Source organism: Neophocaena asiaeorientalis, unplaced genomic scaffold (genome assembly GCF_003031525.2).
Source record: "Neophocaena asiaeorientalis asiaeorientalis breed wild unplaced genomic scaffold, Neophocaena_asiaeorientalis_V1.1 scaffold217, whole genome shotgun sequence".
NCBI lineage: Eukaryota > Metazoa > Chordata > Mammalia > Artiodactyla > Phocoenidae > Neophocaena > Neophocaena asiaeorientalis.
Window position 1 is genome coordinate 5,425,086 of NW_020172293.1, and position 25,902 is coordinate 5,450,987.

Consider the following 25,902-nt stretch of genomic DNA (forward strand, 5'->3'; position numbering starts at 1 on the left):
TCCCCAAGCTGAAATCACTCTGGCTTTCATATACCTGTGGCCTTTCGTGCAACCTTTATTTCTAATGCTTTATCTTTTATATACTCAACTTCCACTTTTGGTTCTCCTTTGCAGCAAAATCATTCTTGTAGGTTCATCTTCTTGACCACAGCTAGGCCACCCCTCCCTTCTTTGTGCTCTTTAGGTGTACACTCTTCTCAAATACTCAATACGTTAAAAAAAATCGATGCCACAGCACTGTTACCTTCCAGAGATCCCATTTCAAGTCCTAATTCTGTTGTGTGTAGCAGTAATAAATAGACCAGTGGGGGATTTAGGGGTTGGCCGGATAAGACACATATCTAAATCCTTCAGATATGGAAACAAAGGAACAAAATTTCTAACAGCACTCCTGGGCATACATAACAGATTCCTTTTCTTTTTTTTTTTTTCCCCCTCCTTAAACTTTTTTAATGAGTCTCAAATTCTGTGACAGATTTTTGGTCAAGTTGTTTCTATTGCAAAGTACTGAGTTTAAAAACTAATAACTTAAAACTGCCACACACAAAACAAATGGTCCACAAAACATTCTCCTTTCCTTCTGAAGGTTTTACGAGGCATTGTTATCATTAACCAGTCTTTTGCTATTAAACTTAAATGGCCAATTGAGACAAACAGTTCTGAGACCGATCTTCCACCACTAATTAAGACTGAGGTGACAGGTGTTGGGGATACTATTCATTTAGCCTTCTGAGCTTTCTGGGCAGACTCGGTGACCTTGCCAGCTCCAGCTGCCTTGTCCACTGCTTTGATGACACTCACAGCAACCGTCTGTCTCACGTCACGAACAGCAAAGCGGCCCAGAGGAGGTTAGTCAGAGAAGCTCTCAGCACACATGGGTTTGCCAGGAACCGTATCAACGATGGCAGCATCACCAGATTTCAAGAATTTGGGCCCATCTTACAGCTTTTTCCCAGAACAATGATCAATCCTCTTCAGCTCCGCAAACTTGCAAGCAGCGTGAGCTGTGTGACAATCCGGCACAGGTGCACAGCCAGCACTGCTTTGGCCTGGATGGTTCAAGATCACCACCTGAGCTGTGAAGCCAGCTGCTTCCATCGGTGGGTCATTTTTGCTCTCACCAGCCACATTGCCACGACGAACATCTTTGACAGACACGGAAGCCCACGTTGTCCCCAGGAAGGGCTTCACTCAAAGCTTCCTGGTGCGTTTCAACAGACTTCAGTTGACTGGAGCAAAGGTGACCACCAGGCCAGGTTTGAGAACACCAGTCTCCACTCGACCCACAGGGACAGTACCAATACCACCAATTTCGTAGACGTCCTGGAGGGGCAAACGCAAGGGCTTGTCAGTTGAGCGAGTTGGTGGCAGGACGCAATCCAGAGCTTCAGGCAGTGTGGTTCCACTGGCACTGCCATCCTTACGGGTGACTCTCCATCCCTTGAACCACGGCATGTTAGCTCTTGGCTCCAGCATGTTTTCACCATTCCAGCCAGAAACAGGCACAAAAGCTGCTGTGTCGGGGTCGTAGCCAGTTTTCTGAATGGAGGTGCTGACTTCCTTAACAGTTTCCTCGTGTCTCTTCCGGCTGTAGGGTGGCTCGGTGGAATCCATTTTGTTGACTCCAACAATTAGTTGTTTCACACCCAGAGTGTAGGCCAGAAGGGCCTGCTCACGGGTCTGCCCATTCTCGGAAATACCTGCTTCACATTCACAAACGCCAGCAGCAACCATCAGGACAGCACGGTCAGCCCAGGATGTGCCTGTCATCATGTTTTTGATGAAGCCTCTGTGTCCTGGGGCATCAGTGGTGGTCACATAGTCCTTGCTGGTCTCGAATTTCCATAGGCAGGTATCAGTGGTGATACCACGCTCGAGTTCAGCTTTCAGTTTGTCCAAGACCCAGGCATACTTGAAGGAGCCCTTTCCCATCGCGGTAGCCTCCTTCTCTAACTTTTCAATGGTTCTCTTATCAATCCCACCACATTTGTAGATCAGATGGCCAGGAGTGGTAGACTTCCCCGAATCTACGTGTCCGATGACAACGATGTTGATGTCTCCTTTCCCATTTTTGCTTAGGTTCAGCAGTGGTTTTCCTGACACCTGTGTCCTGGCGGCAAGCCCGTTGCGAAAAAGCCAGATTCCTTTCAAAATCTCATTTCTTTCTCTTTATTGCCTTTTCTTGCTTCCCCTCCCCCAACCTTTTCTGTCTTTCACCCTAACACGTTGTGATAGAGCGGTTTCTTCGTTCAGAGGCTAAGAATTTAGCTGTATTGATTTGTCACTTCGCACCTGCTGAAATCCTAACGGAAAAAAACTTGGCGCATGAAATAGAAGTCAGTCTGATAAAATTAAACCTCACAAATGATGCAGCTGCTGTGTACATAGAGAACGCGATCTGCATCTTCATCACTGACTGCTTCAGTATTCTCATTTTACGTCTTGGCTCTTTTCATTGGGCTTGCATTTTGCATGTTGGGAAAGTACATTTTGGGATGGTCATTTCATCCTGCAGAAGCAGACACTTGATTCATATGGCTATGTGATTGCGTCTGTAACTTAGGTTCACGTAAAGTGTGATAATTTACAGATTATTATCTGTAGAGCCGACCCAGGTACAACTTCTGCAGAGGAGAAGCTGATGCCAAAGAGTCACCTTATGTAGTTGGCTCAATCCCTAGGGACTGTGAGGCCGAGGAGGACGCACCCATCTTTAGGGGCAAAAACATCATTTAAAGGAAGAATGATATCAGCATACTTTCTGGGGGGTAAATCTGAAGAGTTTTACTTCTTCCTAGGATCTCTGATTATTTTATTTTTTTATGGCCACAATGTTTGCAAGGCTGAGACTGAGCTGTGCTTGTGCCAACTTTGGAGAAATGTAGGTAAATGAACTTGTGAAAAAGCTATTTACGTAAAAACAAATGTCACCTCATGTTAGGGATTTCTACCTCCTTTTTAAATTTCTTCATTCACTCAAAACACGTGTATTAAGTGCCTACCAAGCACAAGGCCCAGTTTAGGAGCTGGGGATATAGCAGTTCCCTTGCTCTCATGGAACTTCATTCTAGTGAAAGGACACAGGTTTAAAAAAATGGTTAATAGCTCACAAATCACTTGGTGCTTGATGCTATGGAAACAGTAATGCAGGGAAAGAGAATGCTGGGTTGAGGGGTGGGTTCCTATTTTATGCTGGATAATCAGAGATGGTCTCCAATGAGGGAACATTTGAGCAGACCTGATGGAAGTGAGAGGGTGAGCTGTGATGTTTGGGGAAAGAGCAAGTATAAAGATAGGAGGTGGAAGCACGGTGGTGTGTTGGAAAAAGTAAGAACAATGAGTGGAGAGAGTACAGGGCAAAGGAGGTGGGGCTTGCAAGAAGCAGGAAACAGAAAATTCTTTTAGAAGATTTAAAGAATTTTGACTTCCACTAACCGAGAAGAAAAGAGTGATGGTGTCTGATTTATGTTTTACAAGTCCTGTCTGGTCGCTCTGTTGAGAATAGACTGTAGGAGGCAGGGGTGGATGCAGGGAGCCCCATCAGGTGTCAGGGGAAGTTATCCAGGTGGGAAACGATGGGGTTTGTGCCATGGTAGTGATAGTGGAAGAGATCGGAAGAGGTCACATTCAGAATATATTTTGGAGGTGGAGCCACCAGGATTTACCTTTGGGGTGTGGGTTATAGAAAATACAAGGAGATAGGGCTTCCCTGGTGGCGCAGTGGTTAAGAATCTGCCTACCAATGCAGGGGACACGGGTTCGAGCCCTGGTCCGGGAAGATCCCACGTGCCGCGGAGCAACGAAGCCCATGCGCCACAACTACTGAGCGCACGTGCCACAACTACTGAGCCCACGTGCCACAACTACTGAAGCCTGCATGCCTAGGGCCTGTGCTCCGCAACAAGAGAAGCCACTGCAATGAGAAGCCCGCGTACCGCAATGAAGAGTAGCCCCCGCTTGCCGCAACAAGAGAAAAGCCCGTGTGCAGCAACAAAGACCCAATGCAGCCAACGATAAAAATAAATAAATTAAAAAAAAAAGAAAATACAAGGAGATAAATATCCTTTTTTTTTTTTTTTTGTCTGAGAAATTGGTCAGTGAGTAGTAATTTATGGAAACGGGAGAGGCCCAAGGAGGCACGGGTGTTCTGGGGAGAATCAGGAGTTTGGTGTGGGACTGGTTAGCTTTGAGATGTCTACCCGACATCCAAGATATGTGAAGAAGGTAGGTGGATCCATGAGCCTGGAGATCAGGAGACAAGTCTGGGCTGGAGTCAGCATAGAGAAGGTATTTAAAGCCGTGAGACTGGTTGAGATCTAGTCGGTGTGGGTATATACAGGAAAGTAAAGAAGTACAGTGACTGAGCCCTAAGCCACCCCAAGGTTAGGCAGTTGAGAACCAGCCATACATGCTAAGGAGGGTTAGCCAGTGTCTTAGTTTCATACAGCTAGCTGCCAGAACAGAGCTCCAAAACCTGAGTGGCTTCAAACAACAGAAGTTTATTGTCTCACAGTTCTGGAGGCTAGAAGTCTGATTCAAGGTGTTAGCAGGACCATGCTACCTCTGATGGCTCTAGCGGGGGAGTTCCTCCCTGCCTCTTCTAGCTTCTGGCGTTTACTGGCAACATGTGGTATTCAGTGGCTTGTAGATGCGTCACTCCAGTCACATGGTTATCTTCTCCCCGTGTATCTTCACTTCATCTTCCCTCTGTGCCTCTGTGCGTCCAGATTTCCCCATTTCATAAGGACACCAGTCGTGTTGGATTAAGGCCCACCCTAATGACCTCACCTTAACCTGGTTATATATGGGAAATCTGCAAAGACCCTATTTCCAAGCGCGGTTACATTCTCAGGTACTGGGGGTTAAGACTTCAACGTATCTTTTTTGGGGGGCACAATTCAATTCATAACAGCCAGCGAGGTGGTAAGAGAACCAGGAGAGTGTGGTATTCTGGAAGCCAGGTGAAGAATGTGCTTCTGACAGGACGGATGGATAAACTGAGTCAGATGCTGGTGATGGAACAAACAAGATGCGGACTGAGGACTGACCGTTGGCTTGATCATGTGGGGGTCATTGGTGTCCTTGCCATGAGTGGTTTCAGTGAAGTGGTGAGGGCGAGAATTGGATTGAAGTTCAAGAGAGAATGGAAACAGGAGTTAGAGAAAGCAAGTGTAGACAGCTTTTTGAGGCATTTTGCATATAAGGCATGAGAAGAATGGGGTGGTGGCAGTGGAGAAACCAAGAGTTCAAAGGAAAAATTTTAAAACAGTGGGAGAGGTAGCAGTATGCTTATATACCAGTGTGGAATGACACAATAGAGAGGAGGAGTATTACAGAGAAAAGGGGACAATTTCTAGAACCATGTCTTTGAGGTGGCAAGAGGATGTGGAATGTAATAGCCACGCAGAGGAAGTCTGTGTCGACAAGCCCGCCAGGTGATTCTTATGCACGTCCAAGTTGGAGACCCGCTGTTCCACTTGACCTCTAGGACCTTTTAAAATTCTATGCCTTGGGCTTCCCTGGTGGCGCAGTGGTTGAGAGTCCGCCTGCCGATGCAGGGGATGCGGGTTCGTGCCCCGGTCCGGGAAGATCCCACGTACCGCGGAGCGGCTGGGCCCGTGAGCCATGGCCGCTGAGCCTGCGCATCCGGAGCCTGTGCTCCGCAACGGGAGAGGCCACAACAGTGAGAGGCCCGCGTACCACTCACACACACAAAAATAAATAAAATAAAATTCTATGTCTTGTGATGTATTTTACCCCATTAGTTGAGTATGAAATCCCCCTTTTGTTTAGAATAATGATTACTGCCTAATGTGCGTGAAGAATGAGTTCAGATGGATATGACCACGGAGTATGTACAAGGAGTTGAGCCATAGGGGATGGTAGCTCTCCCACTGTGCTTTGCTCTCAGGGCCTTAATAAGCTGTACTGTCTTTTTAAACTACCATTTCTGCCATTTAGAGGTGCCTCTTCAGCATTGCCTGGGAGATCTGGCTGTGTCTCCAACTGCTATTTTTAGATGACCCTGCATCAGACCCCAGTAGAGTGAAGAGCATGTCATGGAGGCTTGAAATATTTGTATTTGGCAGGACTCAAATGCTGTACGACAGATTAATGTCCTAATACCCAAATGCTATTATATCAAATTTTTGTATATTGAGTTAACATAAAATATGACCTAGGACTTCCATTAAAACTTTCCAAAGAACACCCCAGTTTGGCTTGTCTGAGGAGTGTTCAGTTTTATTTTGTTCACTCAAAATTGTAGCTAAAGGTTGGTATTATCGCCTTAACGTGATGGCTCTTTGACTCACTTTTATTCCAAAATACACAGTTTCCAATAAGAGAGCCCTACTTTCTTTTTTGAATCAAGGCAAGTTCACTTTCATTTTCCTGATGTTAGAGGACTGAAGAAAGTTGAGACAACAGAGAGTTTTAATCAAAGCAGACAGCAATTGACTTCCGTTTTAGTAAAATAACTTTGTGTGAACAGATGTTTGGCCAGCACAGGGAATTATGCTTTACTACCTGTTGAAATTAATTTGAGAATATTGACTGCACATTATTTGGTGGAAACGCTGAGACTAGCAAGGTTATATATCCCATACTCTCTGAGGTTTACATTTATCAAGAGGGTGTTTATCCCCCTTTCCCGTTTGAAGGAGTCAGAAAGGATTTGAGTTACCTGTCAGTGCTAGAAAGTATTTCCCTAGTTCCTCTGAATGTGTCTAAGGGAATTTGGAATGAGACTTACCTTTTTTAGTACCCTGGGATTTTGTATCCTGCTTATGCTAGTGTCAAACGTTAACTTTTTCCCGTTGGGGCATTTGTCGACATCCCACAGATGAGTGTGTCTGTGCCCACCACGTGAGATGCAGAATTTGAGGAGTGCAGGGTCTCGTGGGGCTGACAGTCCAGCAAACAGCATTTGTAACACATCCAGCGTGGTAAAAGCAACAATAGATGCGGGCACAGGTGCTCCGGCTGCCTGATGCGGCGGCGTAGCCGTGACTGCTGGGCGCGGTGGTCACTGGTACGCATGGTGAATGGGGGGACGTGATAGTGGAGCTTTTCCAATATGTGATCTTTTAAATACTTTATAATAACTTATATCAATAATAATATTTCACAATTTTATATTTAATTACTTTTATATCCTTTTATTTTATCCTCATAAACACTCTACATATAGGCAGACTGGGAGAGAAAATCAAGGCTTAGTGCCTTTGACCTGCCCAAGTTCAGATGTCCTGGGTTTAAGGCTCATCTCCTATACTTACCAATTGTAAGTACAAGTATAGGAGCTAAGCCTAAAACCCAGGGCATCTGAGTCCTGGTCCAAATGTTTTACACACATAGGTAAGGAAATCCTTGGTTCTGAAGTGAACCAAATCAGGTCTAGAACAACTGACAGTTCGGCAATCACTTAAAGGATGTTTGAACTGTTGTTAAGTTTCCTTAAATCTTTAGCTGAAACTCTGATACTACAATAGCTTTGTGAAGTTTTAAGAAAGTTTAGTTTGAGGTTTTGGACTGAGATAATTTTGTATTTAATGTAGCATTTGATAAGCATGCCGTAAAATAATGTTGGTTCTTTTAGAAGAAGTTACTTTAAGATGCATTATAGGGCTTCCCTGGTGGCCCAGTGGTTAAGAATCTGCCTGCCAATGCAGGGGACACGGGTTCGAGCCCTGGTCCAGGAAGATCCCACATGCCGCGGAGCAACTAAGCCCGTGCGCCACAACTACTGAGCCTGCGCTCTAGAGCCGGTGCTCTGCAACAGGAGAAGCCACTGCAATGAGAAGCCCGCGCACCACAACGAAAGAGTAGCCCCCGCTTACCACAACTAGAGAAAGCCTGTGCGCGGCAACGAGGGCCCAATGCGGCCAAAAGAAATAGAGACTGAATGGCCTGAAAATTCTGAAATACTAAAAAAAAGCATTATAAAACTTAACGCAGGCAGAGGCCCGCGTACTGCAAAAAAATAAATAAATAAAAAAAAATTAAAAACTTACGAAACCCCCCCCCCCAAAACTTAATGCATGCTTTGTTGTTTCCAAAGTAGAAGTTTTTGGCTTGTAGATTCTCAAATATGAAGTGTTATGGTAGATAGCTTTTCCCCCTTCTCTTTATCCATATTTTAAACCCACATCTTTATAAGTGATTGAAGCCATTTTGTGTGTGTTTGAAATTATTTTTGATTACTTTAAAACTTGCAGTGAAACTTTATCTGATAGACTAGTTGAATGCCATGTTTAGCTAAAGCATCTTCCAAAAATCTAGAAGAGCAGTAATGGATCGTATGTGTTTCTTCTGGAGCAGAGAGAGTGTGCTGCTGTCAGGATCACAGGCAGAATGAAAGGATATGAGTGTAACATATTTGACCAACCCTGGCTCTTGACCAGAATAGGAGGAGCTGATGGGCTGTGGCACTGGTAGCCTGGTCCCACAGCCTCTAGAATGAATGTTATTCATTTTGATAATAGCTGTTCTTAGTCATATTTCTGAGAAAACACACAAAACTGATTGCAGTTGACTATAAAAATGTGTTTTTTTTGCAGTACGCGGGCCTCTTGCCGCTGTGGCCTCTCCCGTTGCGGAGCACAGGCTCCGGACGCGCAGGCTCAGTGGCCATGGAATAAAAATGTTTGTCCTGTTTTTATTTAGTTGATGTATCTTCCCGTAGACATAGATTTAAAGTTAGAAATTTCCCCTTTGGTAGTGGAGTAAACTGATGTTCAAGACTATCTGATTTACTGAAGAAATTTGGAGAAACAAGTCTAGTTTTAAAATTCTTTTCGTGTCGTATTACACTGTGAATAAATTAACAGTACAGGCATTTCTAATAGAGTCTTACTGGGAACTCAGACTTGGGGAGTTAATAGGCTATTGGGATCATCCAGACTCTTAACAGAGCTCAGATTTGGGAACCAGTTCATAGTAAACTGTATCTCTGGCTATATGTATAAGCTAAGGCAAGGATGCAAATTGGACTATTTGACATTTCTTGGACATGCCCAGTGTCCCTCTGCTGCCCTCTTTCAAAGTGTTGTTTTCTCTACCCTAGGGATCCAGTCACCCTGTCGCTACTTGCTCAAAAGCATTACCCAGTCTTACAGCAAGAGTCAAAAAGCAACGCTCTTCAGGAAATTGTTCTCCCACCTAGGTGTCATCTCTCTTTTCTTTGAGACCTCATATTACCTTTGTGCTTTTTAAAATGGAATTCCTTTATGTGAAAATCCCCGCCATGGTCCTGGCACAGAGACACTGAGGGAATGTCAGCTCTCCGTTTTATTTTGCCTTATTTTGTGGCTAGTTGTGTGTATGACTGTTTTGCTTTTAGCGGTTAATAAAGTTGATCTTTTCTGCTTATTTTAACAACGCTTTGTTTTAGAAAATACATTATACATGCAAAAGACTATAAATTAAATGCGCATTTTAAAGAATTATAAAAATAGCATCTGCATACAAATTACTGAGCTTAAGAAAGAGGTGGCCAGTACTGCATGGATCCCTCTGTCTTAGTCCATTTGGCTGCTGTCACAAAAATATCATATCCTGGGGGGCTTACACAACAAACATTTATTTCTCACAGTTTGGAGTCTGGGAAGTCCAAGAGCAAGGAACTGGCAGGTTCAGTGTCTGGTGAGACCCACTTCCTGGTTCATAGCTGCCTTCTCCCTGTGTCCTCACATGGCAGAAGGGATGAGGGATCTCTCTGGGGCCTCTTGTATAAGGACACTAATCCCGTTCACGAGGGCTCCTGACCTAAGCACCTTCCAACGTCCCCCACCTCCTATTGCTGTCACATTGGAGATTAGGATTTCAGGATGTGAATTTTGGGGTGACCTAAACGTTCAGTCCATAACACCCTCCTTGACCACATTCCTCTCCCACTCAAGTAACTGCAGTCCTAAATTTTTGTGTTTGTAATTTCCTTGCTTTCTTTTGTAGTTAATCTGCATGTGAATGATTCCATAAACAATATATTTCTTGATTTTATATCTTTTTGAACTATATACTACTAGAATAAAACTGTGTACTCTCCTGACTTGCTGTATTTCACTCAATATTATGCTTTCGGGATTGAATTCTGCTGCTGTGATTTTCACTGTTGTGTAGTATTTCAGTGTACAGTGTATCCAGTTTTTTGATAGACAGTGTGGGTGTAAATGTGAAAGAGTTCTGAGTCTAGAGGACGTACCTAGGAATGGAATTGCTGGGTCTGTGTGCATTTCCAGCATTTCTGAGTGTGATGCCACTTTGTTCTGCAAAGTGGTTGTACTAAGTTATTCCTCCACCGGCAGCATATACACGTTCCTGTTGCTCCAGATTTTTTCCCTACTGCTTTTAAAGTGCCAGAGGACAGTCACCATAGGCCCGTTTGCATATCTAGTTTTTAACATTGAAACTTTCACAAATTTGGGAAATACTGGATTCAGGAATGGAGTAAATTTCCCCCTCCTCTCTGAAGTATTCTATGCTAGTTTTTATGAACAAGAGGGAGCACTGTGTAGGAGGAAGTCCAGACTGCAGTCAGGCATCCTGGAGCGAGCTGGCCCCACCAGCTTCACGATGGCAGAATGTTCTCTACTGTGAGGAACAGGTAGTCATCCTTACATCATGATGTGGAGATGTCTTACACACTGTCTAGCCGATGTCAAAGCTCAGTGAATACAAGTTTCTCTCTGCTTCCCACCTAACTCAGCTCCAGTGCTAATGCAGGACATTTTGAACATGGTTCATTGGTCTGCATTGTGATGAATCACCCAGAGACAACTAAGCCTCAGGACAAACAAAGCATTTGTCTGTGTAGCCTCAGGGCAGCCTGTAGCCAAGCTACTCTGGCTGATTCTAATGTGTGTGTCACCATGATGCATCTACTTCGAGGCCTTTTGGGTAGTTTCTTTTCATTTTCATACGGGAGCCCCCTGAATTCTCTTGTAGGAATTGTGGCTACTTTTGGGGCTAATTTGGGTGGATCATTTGGACTATGGGCTTGTCATAGAGTTGGGTGGTGCAAGCAGTTGTGTAAATGTCAGTTTATCGAACACAAACCACTTACCGTGTGCCAGACCCGTTTGAAGCACTTTATAAATATTAATTCACGTCATCCTTATAACAGCTCTGTGAGGTGCTTACTGAAGGAAACTGAGACACAGAGAGGTTAAATAACACGCCCAAGTGATAGAGCTTGGAGGGTGGGAAAGCCAGGATGCAGTTAGATGAATGATGGTTACCTTAAGCTACTGAAGCAGGGGAGTGGCTTTTTATATATGTCACAGGACCATTGTGTGCCCTAACCTTTGTGTGTAAATACAGCATTGACACCAAAGTTAAAAGAGTTGTCACTTTAACACCAGACCCCATCCCCGTCGTAGCCCTGCTTCCTTTCGGTATGTGAATTAGCAGATTTTAAAAATTGTTGCTAGCTGAACATCGCCCTTTTTATAATGTCTCTTGAGGTCTCAGAGAGTTCTTACCAGTCCTCAAAATTGTAAATAGTTTTTCAGGAAATATAGTCACTAAACATATCCGACCTGACTCAACCTTAACGGGAACTTTCTGTTTTTCTTGTTAATAGTAATAACAATAAAAACAAACAGAAAACCAAAATCAGCATAAAAAAGAGAAAATATCAGTGGGTCCGAAACCACCTTTGTACTGTTTCTAGCTCATTAGCCACAGCATTATCTTATCACAAGTTGGTTAGAAACTCTTTTGAAAAAAGTATTTTAGAAAAAAAATTTTTTTTTCCTGTTTTGCTCATTTTGCCCTGATATCCTGAGTGTTTAGGCATACTTTGTCATACTTACAACACAACTCCTCATATTTGTTTCGCTCAAGTCTCAGGGACACCTTTAAAAATGAACTGCTAAATAAATGCGCATACTTCCTCGGAAATTGTTATAGTAAGAGACCATTGGATGAGGTTTACAGAGATTACAAGGGATTAGCGTATTTTTATAACTGAAAAGCGAAAACATCTCTACTGTCTTTCCCCCAACTATTAATGCTCATTGTAAATGTTTTAAGCATTTAAACAAATAAAGAAGAAAAAACGACCTGAAATGCCCATCATCCAGAAACAATCGTTGCTAATATTTTTGCATATTTCCTTCAAGACTTTCGTGAGTGTATGTGAGTGCTCATGGACATGTAGAAAACACCTAGAAGGATGGCCACTGTTTTAAAAAGGTGGGAGATGGGATTATAACCAAGAAGTTAGCATAACACTTGATACTCTTTTTTCCCTTCTCTGGAGTCTCCAAACTACAAATCTTGTATTGTACATGGTCAGGATGGTGGGGGCTGAAGAACGTTGTCAGTGAATTCTTTGTGGTGACCCCAGGTCCTTGACTTTGGTCATCAGAGGGCTAGGCCAGAGCAGATGGGTGTTGGGCCTTTCCTCTCTACACTTAATGCCCGTGCCGCCACATTTAGCTGTGGCTCCAGCCCTCGTCGGATGCAAGGAGGTGGCATTTCCACAGACAGTGGGCTAGAGAGGACCCATTCTGTAAACCCCCAGTCCCAGGTCTGGAATGAAACTGCTATTCCTGCCTGTTGGTGGTTTCACTGGATTATCTGTACTCTGTCAAGACAATGCCGTTTGATCTTGGTTCAAGCATCTCTACAGACTTAGCCCTAGGTACCAAGAGCTTCTGTGTGCAGGTGCCTATTTGGTGACAATCAGTTGGTGACTGAGTTCCCCACGTAAGGAATCTCCCAGAGAAGGAGGAATTCTGCCTCCACACTGCCTTCAGACTCCAGCTGCAATATTCAGCACTTTCTGGTGGATTGGCCTTAGATTTCGGATTTGCCTGCCCCTACAATCACGTGAGCCAGTTCCTTAAAATCCTTCTCTGTTTCTGTTTATATGTATATACATCCTATTGGGTCTTTTGTTCTGGAGACTTGACTAACACAGCAGCCATTTACATCTTTACCACTGTGGTGTTTTTAGAACTCACGTGCCACTAAATCTGTTGTTCGACTTTGGTTGTCTGTTCCCTTCCCCACTCCCCATCCCTGCAGGAAGACATTTATCATGTTTAAGAGTACAGTGGCCCCTAAAGGAAGAAGTGTACTCTGGGAGATATTCTGAGTGGCAGCCATCAGGAGCTGTCAGGGCACGTCTGTATTTACATGTTTTCCAGCCATATTTTCCCCGCATGTTGTGGATCTGTGACTTTCCTCGGAGGAATTTGGTATTCAGAAGTCAATAAACAAATTACATTGATCTGTAATGTGGGACTGTCACAGTGACTGATGGGATACCAACTCTTTCAGAACAGTGTGTGAGGGAAAGACAACAAGATTGAAAGAGCCCATGCAAATGACAAGGAATGCTGTAAGAATTCAGTGTAGGTTGTTCCTCTTGGTGGAGTTGCCACGGCGGAAATTTTTATCTTGGAAAGCTGCTCACTTTGCATTGAAATGTGTTGATATTGTGACATACAGAAGTCTTTTGTTGAGGAGATTCTGGATGTATCAGTTGCATAAATATTCTGTGGTGCTTGCATGCCCCACAAAGAAAGGAAGCTTATAAGCTATATGGCAGCATCATTGTGGGATAAAAGCGGCCCTCTTGGCAAAGTAAATAATCCTTGAAATTTATATATCCTTTCATGATTTATTTCAGTTGATGGCCTTTGACAACAACACTCAAGCATGTGGGAAAGGTATTACAATCTCTCTTTACAATATGAGGAAAGGAGCCTCTTGAGATGAAGTGACTTGGTCAAGGTCACAGAGAATTAAGACTCATCTCTTCTGATTCATACTATAGTTGCTTATATTATTTTAGGGACCAGATTTCCATAGAAGTCCAGTAGATTGTTTGGTCCCACTATGTATTTAGCCAATATTTACTTTATCTGAATCTTAATTTATTTTGGGGACAAAGAAGATTATATTAAAAAAACAGTTCTTTTTATAACTTCATTTGGGAAGGTATTAAATACAAAGGGATCTGTTATTGAATGAGCTTAGGAGAAATGTGAGTTTATTATTGATAGAGCCTTCTTTTGAAATAACTAGAACATTGCAAAGTCCGATAGATATTTTTATTGCTTTCTGTCCTATTCTTCTTATCAAGTGCCTGACTGGACACCGTCTTTAGGCATAGAGCTCCCAGATAACGACATGATTCGTTCAAGTATCGACAGACATTTTGACAAGGGATGTCTCAGTCATCACTTCGTTCATGACCATAGTCAATGTGCGTAACTTGCAACAATCTTTTAGTTTTGTTCCTGAGTAAATCAGCAAGGCGTAAGTGTGTGTGTGTGTGTGTGTGTGTGTGTGTGTGTATGTGTATATATATATTTAACTGACAGTACTGAGTAAAAGTGACTAGATTTATGATCTCCTTTCCCCCACAGTTTAGATTTGCGGCCTTTTCACTATTGGGATGTCATTAGTGATCAACCTCTAGTGTGGCTGAAAAGGCCACTTGACAGACATATGCATAAAATGTTTATTCTGTAAATCATGCTTCCTTGAAAATATAAAACTATAAAAGATGTATTAAAACCGTATGTATACTTTTTTCCCATCCAAGTTGGACATTTCCTCTTTAATTATTAAAATAAAGTAGCAAATGATAAAAATCTTAAAATTAGGTTATAACCTGGCACTAAAGAATCCCAAAATTTTAAAAGCAGGAAGCAAATGAGAAATCACATGTCTACCTTTATTTCTTCGCCAAAGAGGATTTATTTTTTTAAGAAGTTGGACATTCACAGTGTTTTTTGGTGTCTTCTGGGTTTGTGAGGACCGACGTTAATAGCATTTTGGGGTGGGTTTTCAGTTTTCAGCAGTCAGTGCTGCAAGACTGGGATTTGACACCTGAAAGAAGACAAGCACGTTTCTTTAAATGTGTAAATTGAATTTTCCTACGAATTATGATTTGTTCAATACTTGAGCGGTCAGACTTAATCTCTGAGTGTAAAGTTTTGGATTCTGTTCATTTACTGTAGTACTGCCTACAATTCAGAAACCATAACGAAGGTTACTGACTTTAAACAAGTGGTGCAGAGTAAAAGTAATAATTTTAAAGATACAGTTTTAATTTTAACAATTTATCGAAGCCTTTAGGAATCCAGATATATTGGAAGAGAAAAGCTTAATTTCCATTTTAGCAAAGTATTCTATAATTAACATTCTTCTGAGGATGTCTATTTTGGGTCAGTTATACCTTTTTATTTCTACCATTTCCAGTGAGCTGTTTACTGTATCATTCTTTCAGTTAATCAGTCTTTTAGTTACTCATTTTTTTCATTCAATAGTTTTTGCAAGTTCCTCTCCTCCCCCCAGGAAGCATACAGGCAGTTAGGGATGATGGGATGTATACAAATGCCAATACAATGGGTGTCATAAGTGAGTTGCACAAGAGCTGCTTTGAGTGTGCGGCTGGGAGATCAGAGAAGGGTTTATGGAACAGGGGCATTTGAACAGGGCCTGAAAGGGTGGTTTGGTGTTGGCCAACCAGCCATCAGGCAGAACACGTTCAAAGAAAATCAAAAGCAAATGTATCCAGCTGGAAGTCTCAGTGCTGAGGAAAGAATCTGTGGACAGTTATGTGAATTTATTTTCTATTCTTTTAAACTATCCTCTCCAATCTACATACTTAGGCTACAGTGCTGCGTAAATGAGCATTTCTCAGGATTTGATCTGAGGAACACCAACTATGTGAGATGTTCCTGGCCAGCAAGGGCCAAATCTGAGCAGTCCTACAGTAAATATCCTGTTTAACTTTGTCATCCAAATGTATTTGATGACAGAGTACCCTCCCCTCCCCCCCCCGCCCTTTATATTGAACAACAATTTTTTAACACCCCATGGAATCTATATTCCATGCAGCATTATTTAGGGAACATTGGTCAGCAATCATATTATCCAACCTTAGCTTTCTGTAGAAAGGAGCTTCAGGTAGTGGTACTTACCTTGTGGATATAGACTAGTGGGTTGAGTGCATATAACTCACTTTACAATTCTTTCCTCCCACCTTGAACTTTGACAACTATTTTTATTTTATGATATTTGATAGGTGATAATAGAAAGCAAATACATCATATATATATATATAACAACATTGTTATTAGATACCTAATCATTACTTGTTGAAAGAATGAAGGTTTGAGAGACCTCAGTGTTCTGGCTTGGCAGATATTTTACTGAGGAGTGACAGTTACAATACTTGCAACCCTCTCCGTAGGAAAAGCGATGATATTAAAATATTTCCATCTATAGTATTCCCATCTACAATTCTTTTTGAGTAAAAAGAAAATCTAGTTTATAAATAAATTCATAATTCGTTTAATCATGTATGTGTGTCTATATGCACAGATATGAGTCACATGCACGTTATTTTGTTAAAGAGAAAATTAAATTTTGGAGAATGATATCTAGCAATTGTCCCTCCTAAATGGGAAAGTTAAGTATTCAAGGAAAGGAGATAATTATCTTGTTCATTGTGCATAGAAAGCACACTTGGAGATCTTGGATTTTTATGATTGCAGGCTTTCAAAATTCTGACAAGGCTGCTTCTAAATTAGTCAATGTCAAGTGCTGTCTTTTTGTAGATTGACAACTGGTTGGTGTTGCTTCATTTTATTGAAAGAAGAAAAGCATAAAAAATGGCTCCACCATCTGTTGGATGTGAAGCATCAGACAGAAGGGTGATGTAGTATGTGGTGAGGAAAGGGGACTGCTGAGCTATAATCTCAGACTCTTTCTAAGATACAAATTGTACTACATTCGGGAAAGATAACTACTTATGTCAGATTTAAATCTTTAGCGGAAGTGGTATAAGTAGGTTGTAGGAAGATATTGGTGAAAACATTTCTTTCTTGTTTGTTTACAGAGCAGTCTCTCCCCCTCCCCCGCCCCTTTATTTCCTGGGAAATGTTATTTTTGAACCAGAAAGGCAAAGTCTTCCTCTGAGAACTTAATTAAATGCTTCAATGGAGTGAACTACTTTTACTTTTCATGTGGTTTAATTTTCTGAGTAAAAGCAAAACGTGTCTGAAAGCCGTTTGTTTTCGTTAAACAAAAATTAATGTATAATGCTTATCAGGTGGAAAAGAAAATTAGAGAGTTAAGAACTTGTGGTCTGGAGGAAGAATCCAGGGTGTGCTGGTAAATGTTTAACAACCGGCTCTCTGGGAACAAAAAGTCTGATTTGCAGTATTTGCCATTTTCCGTGGTGAAAAGACTCCCACCATGGTTAATTTCAAGCCACGGACCAGACATCACAGAAGATGGAGTCCGGAAGAGATACACAATAGCATACATTGTACAGTGCTTTCCTTTACAATACAGTAGATGTAAATAATGCCAAGAACATTGATAGTAATACACAGTGTGGTAAAATAATTAAGAAGTGATGAGATTTGAGTATTACTTTTGCTTGTATTATAATAATTTATTTAACTCTAAGTTTATATAATTTAATTTTTTTTTTTTTTTTTTTTTTTTCGGTATAAAATGGCTGTATTTAGCAGCTTGCCCACAACATTCCTGAAAATGTAATAATGAACTCTGATAAGCTAGCATGAGATGGCTCCAGTTCACAGACCACTGGTGGGGGCAGACCTATGTTAGATTTCTGTGTCCAACACTGACTAGCTGTTTGATAAGAGTACTTACCTGATAGGGTTGTTGGGATGATTAAATGAGATACTGAATAGAAGTCCTTAGAGTAATGCCTGACGCTATAGTAAGTGCTAATGTAAGCAGTTATTAGTGTTTGATCTTTTATAGTAAAGGGAATGCAGGATGGCTCTCCCTATAGGTATCCTTCTAGTTATTTTAAACTACAGTTGACCCTTGAACAATGCGAGAGTTAGGGGCACCGTACTCTGTGCAGTTGAAAAATCTGCGAAACTTAACAGAAACTTAACAGCCTCCTGTTAACTATGATAACATAAAGTTATTTTGTATATGTATTTTGTATGTTATATGTATTATATACTGTCTTCTTACAATAAAGTCAGCTAGAGAAAAGAAAATGTTATTAAGAAAATCATAAGGAAGAGAAAATACATTCATAGTACTGTACTGTATTATTGATGCAGTAAGCTTATGTCATCTGTTTACAAGACGAATCGTCTATCAGTACCTACATCCATATGGTCTTATATGATGTAAAACACTGTAGATGTTGTATGTATTACAACACTAGACATCAAAAGTGAAAAGATTATGTGAAAAAGAAATTCATATTTCTTTACAGCATTGATCCATGCATTGCTCATGAAGAAGCAGCAATATGATTGCTTTATGGTCTCCCAGTGTCATCGATAGCATTGCTCACAGTAGCCTAGCCTATACACTAATGAATGAACCATTATAAAATCTTTATGGCATACAGTGTTACAGTCATATCCGTAACACAGTATTGGAAACATCGTTACATTAAAAAAAAAAACCAAAGAACTCACTTACCTGAGATGATAAGCTGATAAGCAGTTTCTCCACTTAGAGAGAGAGGCATACTGTATGGTACTGTAATTCTTTGAAAGCAAAGTGATAAAACAGTAAGAAAAGGCACACATTATTAATTTTATATTAAATATCACTTACCATATGCATATATAAGGATAGAATATTATCTACATATATTTTATGCATTCATGACATACCTAACTTTCAATTTTTTTGATATTCCTAGGCGACGTGGTTAGTCTATGAGTTTTTTCAAGTTGTTGCAAATCTCCAAAAATTTTCCAATACATTTATTGAAAAAAATATGTGTATAAGTGAACCTACGCTGTTCAAACTTGTGTTGTTCAAGAGTCAACTAAATGATTTTATGTATAAGCTGAAGGTTGGTAATAAGGGGCCATAACCTCAATTAGTATAACCTTTTAAAATTGTATTTTTTGTTTTTAGTAAAAGAAGTTTCTCTTTCACATAAAAAGTTCTCCTTTTTCTCCATGGCTTTTTCCATGTAGTCTGGATCTTCCCTCAGTTTTATTGGAAAGGATAGCATTGTCTTTATTCTGTCTGCACAATGCTATTGTGGTATTGATGCCAGAGTATCTTTGTAAGCTTTTGATACAAGAAGCATCTGTAGCTTTAGAATGAAACTGGCAAATTATTCAGAGTCCAGAAAAGACAAGTGAACATAGAGGCTGCAGTGGGGGTTTTGGGGTTTGGGGTAAGAGGAAAAATCAGTTATTTTATTTATTTATTTTTTTGCGGTACACGGGCCTCTCACTGTTGTGGCCTCACCCATTGCGGAGCACAGGCTCCGGATGCGCAGGCTCAGCGGCCATGGCTCACGGGCCCAGCCGCTCCGCGGCATGTGGGATCTTCCCAGACCGGGGGACGAACCTGTGTCCCCTGCATCGGCAGGCGGACTCTCAACCACTGCGCCACCAGGGAAGCCCGAAAAATCAGTTATTTTAAAAATAAATAATCAATAAGATAATTAAGCCTAAATCACTTAATATTAACCATTGAAATATTTTCAAATAATTAATAAGCACCATCATATTAAGTTGAACATCACTAATTTAGAATCTGAAAATTCAAATGAAAAGTCATTGAAGTTTTTTTTTTTATTGAGCAAAACATTCAAATTATTTTCCCTGTCTGAAATTTCTGGATCTCATGGGTAGGCAAAATCTAGTCTAAACCCAGAATTCTTTAATGTGTAACTTTTTTTTTTTTTTTTTTGTGGTACGCGGGCCTCTCAGATCGGAAGAGCTCCGCGGCATGTGGGATCTTCCCGGACCGGGGCACGAACCCGCGTCCCCTGCATCGGCAGGTGGACTCTCAACCACTGCGCCACCAGGGAAGCCCAGTGTGTAACTTTTACTTCAGTCCAGTAGATTATTGTTTTGATTGGCATATTTATGATTTAAAGTGACAAAATTTCACTAACAGTAGTTTGAACCAGCGGTTCTCAGGATCCCTTTAAACTCTTTAAGATTATTGAGGAAAAGTTTTTGTGTTTATTGATTGATATTTACCATTTTAGCAATTAAAAGCTTTATAATATTTACATTTATGCCTTAACTAAAGTTTTCTGTGCTTTGTTTATAGATTGATCCTACAAAATTAAATCTTATAAGAACAGCATTGAAAGTTAGGTTGTATAAATAAATCTACCTGGGAGAATAGATATATATGTGGTTTGGTTCAGTAAGAAGGAGATATAAGTCCCAGTCCTGAAGTAAAGTGTACCAGAAATGTAACTTTAATTTCCTATAACAACTTAATTTCTCTTCAAGTCCTCATTCTGGTGGGGTGATGAAAACCCAATGTAAGTAGATGTAGGATTTCATCCCCCTTTCCCCAAGATTGTGGCTAAATTACTGGGGATTTGCTGCCAGGACCTTGGAGGAGGCCTTATCTTGACCTTATCACCTGGTTCTCAAGGCCAGGCTCACACAGATCACCCCTGAGATGTCTCTTGTTCCTTTGTCCACAGCCTTCTTGGTTCTAGTGGTTCTGTGTCCTGCGTGGAAGTACATACTAGGGCACTGTGGTCCCGGACTCCATAGGCCACTGACTCTCGGGACTGCCAATGGCCCTTTCTGCCTGGACTTGGGGCTCTGAGCCAGGCCTAGGCCTGCAGTCCCCTCTCTCTATTCTCTTTATTCCCCTCCCCTCTTCATCTGAGTGATACTCTCTTAAGGGCACTTTCTCTGTGATTTTTTTTCCTCTCAAGGGCCAATCAGCATAGTCTCCTTAATGGTCTCAGGCATCGGGAGATACAAAAGCAAGGACTCGCCGGCCCTTTCTGCTTTCTTCCTTGTCATCCCCCAACGAGACTGTGAACTCTGGAAGGAGTCAGAGTGAGTGAGAGGTTGTGCAGATGGAAGAGGAAATACTGGGAGGAGAAAAATCAGTTGGCATTTCAAAAATCCTCCCTGGCCACATCAGCCTATGCCTTTAAACCCCGCCAGCCAACAGAGTATAGCACACCTGGAGGTCCAGTGGGTCCTCGGATTTTTTTTATGGTTTTTAATTAATTTTTTTCTTGCTCTGCTTCTGTGAGTTCAGTGTTTTTCAAACTGCGAATTGGACCCATTCCTGGATTAGGACGTTGACTTAGTGGGCTGAGACCAGCATTAAAGAAAAAAAAAAGGAATCTACTGGAACAGAGTAGAAAAATGTTAGCGATCGTCAGGCAGAACAGATGTCTATATTGTTTGGAAACTTCCATTTTATATACACTTTGTGTACTGGGCTGTGGGGTAAGATGCATTTCTTACTGTGGGCTCTAGTCAGAGCTTTAAAAGCACATTCTCAGCTGCCACTGAATTTGGTGTTCCTATGGAAATTTTGTTCCTATGGAAATTTTTGTTCCTATGGAAAATGTCCTATTTTAATATTTAAAAAATATAGAGTGCATAGGTTGGAAACTTGAGTTGGCTTGACTGAAAATGTCATATTTTTGTCCTCATAGTTTGATACAGTATAAAACTATTTTCCTTCAAAATTTCAAAGCCATACTTTTGCCCATAAGACTGATGATACCTGCCTGGGTGACCACCTCTCCTGCCAGTGGAGTATGCTCTGAATGGGGAGTAAATGGAGAAGGGAAAGGGCCCAAGGAGCCAGCTGGTTTTCAGATAGCCTGGTGACCCTGCTGACATTTCCAGAGCCCCCTTATATCTGGTCAACAGTTTTGACTCTGTCCATTAACTCTCAGCTAAGGTGTCTTTAATTTTTCCTCTCTACAGTCAGTGCTTTTAAACAACTAACATTGTCTCTCTCTCTCTCTCTCTGTATGTTTATATATGTATTTATTATATATGTGTTTATGTACATTTAAAAAGTATTTCCATTGGACTTTGGGTGGGAGGTGCTTGGCTTGCCACTTGAGTCAAACATATTGAAGCAAATATGTACAATTTTGAAGGTAATAACTGTATTCCTTTTAAAATAGAGCATTTCAAAAAAATAAATAAATAAAATAAAATAAAATAGAGCATTTCATTCAGACCTTTCACAAGGTCCCTCTTTTCTCCCTGTGCCATTAACCTGTGATGGAAAAGGGTTCAAGCTGCACATCCTTCTCTTCATCCAAGGCACTGAACACAGCAGCAGTATAGGCCTATTGGGTTTTCGTTTACTGTATAATCAGTAGCCAGAAAAAAGTACATTTAAAGAAGAGTTGATCTGTTTTGTGGTTAGACTCTGCCTGAGGTACCCAGGAAAGGAATGTGACTTGCTTAGAGGGGGACAGGCAGGGCCACCGTAAGTAGTTGGTGATGTTGTCTACTATGAGTTCCTTTTCGCTAACCCACACTGGTCTAAAAGATGCTAATTTTGGTACAGTTTCCTTTGTTTTCCCCCAGTCTGCCTGTTCTGAAACCATATCAAATGAATTATTGTACACAGTTTGGCACTGAACAAATTGAAGTATGTTGAAGTCTTCCTCTGTTCCACCAGAATATATCGCTAATTGCATAGTGGAGGCCGATGGTTAAATAGCTTTTAGATTCTTGATATTACTTTCATAGCCTGTAAAGTTAGGAAGCAACTGATCTGCAAATTGTCAAATAAGTAGAGTCTGTGGAGGGCAAGGAGATTTTAGCCTGTGGTCCAGGATGTTTGGCGCTGGTTGCCTGGAGTGCTGTGTTGAGAAGAACGTTGGGTCTTTCCTGGACCCTTCAGGAGGAGTGGTGTGAATTAGTGATGTCTGCCCTGAACGTGGGCGGTAACACATGGGCGAAGAAGTATAGACCAGTATGCCAGTGGTAGTGGCTCTTCTTCTTAGTTTCCCACAATTTATTTGATTTGATTTTTGGCCACACATTTTTCTGTGAGGCTATAACATTTTTACCCAAAATGCACAGCTGGGTATAATATCACATTTTTAGGTTTGCGTAGGTCTTTCTAAAAAACAGAATTATGCTTCCCCCTCTTTCTTTAGGCTTTAAATAGTTATTTTTACGGATACTGAGTATTTGCTATAGGTACTATGTTTATTATTATTTTTAGCAAAGGAAGATAATGTGATCTTTCTTGTGTTTCTAATGTTCCGTTTTCCTAGGAACTTTGCTTTTAATATTTTTCAGACTGTGGTAATGCCTCAGATGCTTGAGTCCCAGATCTGCGTGCGTTGTCTTGGCTCTGGTCACCAGCACCTTTTGGTGGTTCCTGGGCCCGAATCACAGAGCTGCCCAGCCGCACGTGTGCCCCTGTTTATACATTCCCACGGTCAATGTTGGCAACAGCATCGGGCACAGACTCTCCTCTACCAGCTCATATTTTTCTTAAACAGCATCTGGTGTGTGTGTGTGTGTGTGTTTTAATTACTCACCTTTTACAGAGTAATTCAAAATCTAGGTGACACGTTCCAATAGCTGATAAGCATTTCATAGTGTGGTCGGTTTTCTGTGTAATCCCTTTGATCATGGCCTCTTTTGTAAACACACGATAGAGGTTACGATGGAGTCCCGCCGAGGAAGCAATTCAGAGGGTGGCAAGTTTTTGACCCTTACAGGCAGAAAGAGAATTTGGTAAATCGTTAGGTTATTGACTGCCCTTTAGAGAGCCGGGGGTTTGCTTTCTGTACCTCCTTTCAGCTGGGCTTGTATTTCATGTACGGGAGGCCTACATTATCATAATCCATTTCTCGCTTTTATGTGATCTACCAGCGGCTTGCGTAAACCTCCTTTCTGAAGAGCACTCCCCATTTACTTGCTCTAATTCACCGTCTTCTTTTAAATCATAAAAATTGATGTTTTGCAACCAGTGGCATTATATGGGAGTTGTTTATGGAGGTGCTGCAGGGAAGATTAGTGGTAGAATTAAGAACGAGGTGACAGCTGGGGAGAGAAATCTATGAAGAGACATCACATCGGTGACATAGCAAGAGAGTGAAAGAAGCATGTTAAACTCGAAGATACTGGAAGAATATATCATGAGTAAAATTATGTCTTCCGCTGACGTTGAATAGTGTTGATCATACACTAACAGATTTTTACTTAAGGAGTTATATTAGGTAGAAAATGCCCGGATTGACCCCAATGTGTAAAAAAGATATTATCTTAAAACGCTTCTACCCATTAGATGTTAATTTCCCTGACAGCGCTCACACTGGAATATTAGTAGAAATAATGTGGAATTGTTTTTACTCAGTGTTATCATCTAGGCCTTAAAACATTTGCTATGAGAATTTCCTAATTTATACAGTTTTACACATCTGAAAGGAGAACCAAAGTAGGGTGGTTTTTGCAAATTATTAATAGGTATGGAATTTTCCAGGAACTTTTATTCAAAGGAAAACTTCCAGGTTTTCTCCTTCTCTTACCTCATATGCCATTTCCCATTATTGCTCTTTAACAAACAAAAACCTTCCAATACAATGAGCGTGAGTTTTAGGATATTCTTTTGGAGAAAGAAGTATACATGGAGACTAGGAATGTGAGCGCCTACATGCTTCGCCCTTGAAGAACCAGGTAAAGAAGCCCAGTGTGCGGCTTTGGGTGTTCAGGCCCCGTGAGATTTCCAGGTGGGAAAGAAAATGGTAGGAGAAACTCCCTGATGTGTCTGGCAAAGTGTACTTAGGCAGCAAAAGCATTTACAAAGGAAGGCCCGTGGCAGTTTGGAGCTGGCTTCAGTTCAGATTTTTTCGGCCATGGAGGAGGTCTTCCTTAAACAAATCTGTTAACATTTTAGTTTTGGAGGGAGCACAGCACATTGTAGATGTAAATGTACCAGTTCCTATTTCTGTCTGAAGCAGCTCCATCTCACCGTCCCTGAGACCCCATCCCTTCATGAGTAGGTCTGATTTGATCTAGTCTTCAGAGCTGTGCCTGGCCTGTGTGTCCTCGTGCTGCGTTTGTCCCTGTTGCTCCTTTGCCGTTAGAAACTTTTCTGTGCAGAGCACGGGGCTCCTTGGGCCCCTCCTGCTGGATGCGTCTTCTTCATGGAGGTCTAGCAGTTGTTTCTCATGTTTAGTGTGTGATGGCAGATCCCAGCCTGGGTTGAAGTCTTTCTCTCTTTCTCTCTTCCCCTCCCTTCTCATCCTGTCTCTGTCCCCACCCCAGTTTCATGCTGTTTCCTTTTCTTACTACATCTGGGCTCCAAAGCAGCCAACCTCAGGGAAGCTCTAAACGATGGGGCAGGATACACGTATGAAGAGTTGATATTACAACTGAGACAGTTTTCATTTCTTTTCACGATTCTGCTGTCATTCCATAATGGCTCACGTTGGCATCCTGCTTTTTCCTGCCTTGGAGGCAGACTGGTGGTCCTCAGTCCACACTGGTGAGTCCTGCCAGTGGTTCATGGCCGGGCCGGCTCTGAGACCCCTTTTGATTGGTGGGTGTCCATGATGTGCTGGTTATTAAATAGGTTGAATACTGCCCCGTGGAGAGACATTACTAGTGTTATTGGCACAAATTCCGTATTTCACATGTTTGATATATTTATTCATTTTGTGTCTGTTTGCTTGACCTAGCGATACATGGGAGAGGGGTGTTGAAATCTCTCACCATATTGGTGAATATGCCAGTTTTCCCTGTCATCAGTGTTGCATGCATGTGCACACAATCTCTCTCTCTCTCTCTTTCTCCCTCTCTCCTTATATATATGTGTATACATATATACACACACATATTTTTTAAAATCTACATTTAAGATGATGCTTTTTTGGTGACTTGAGCCTTCATCACTATATAGTGTCTCTATTCTTTTTTTTTTTTTTTTGCGGTACGTGGGCCTCTCACTGTGGTGGGCTCTCCCGTTGCGGAGCACAGGCTCCGGACGCGCAGGCTCAGCGGCCATGGCTCACGGGCCCAGCCACTCCGCGGCATGTGGGCTCCTCCCGGACCGGGGCACGAACCCGCGTCCCCTGCATCGGCAGGCGGACTCTCAACCACTGCGCCACCTTGGAAGCCCCTATAGTGTCTCTATTCTTAATAATGCCTT

The 25,902-nt window shown here is 41.7% G+C and overlaps 1 protein-coding gene and 1 pseudogene across 1 annotated transcript in view; one reads left to right on the forward strand and one right to left on the reverse strand.

Annotated features, from left to right (window-relative positions):
- The window catches only part of NEBL (nebulette), a 335,691-nt gene that overhangs the window by 88,963 nt on the left and 220,826 nt on the right, over window positions 1-25,902 (forward strand). The gene's annotated exons all lie outside the window — the stretch shown is intronic.
- LOC112413942 (elongation factor 1-alpha 1-like) lies at window positions 718-2,049 on the reverse strand (annotated as a pseudogene).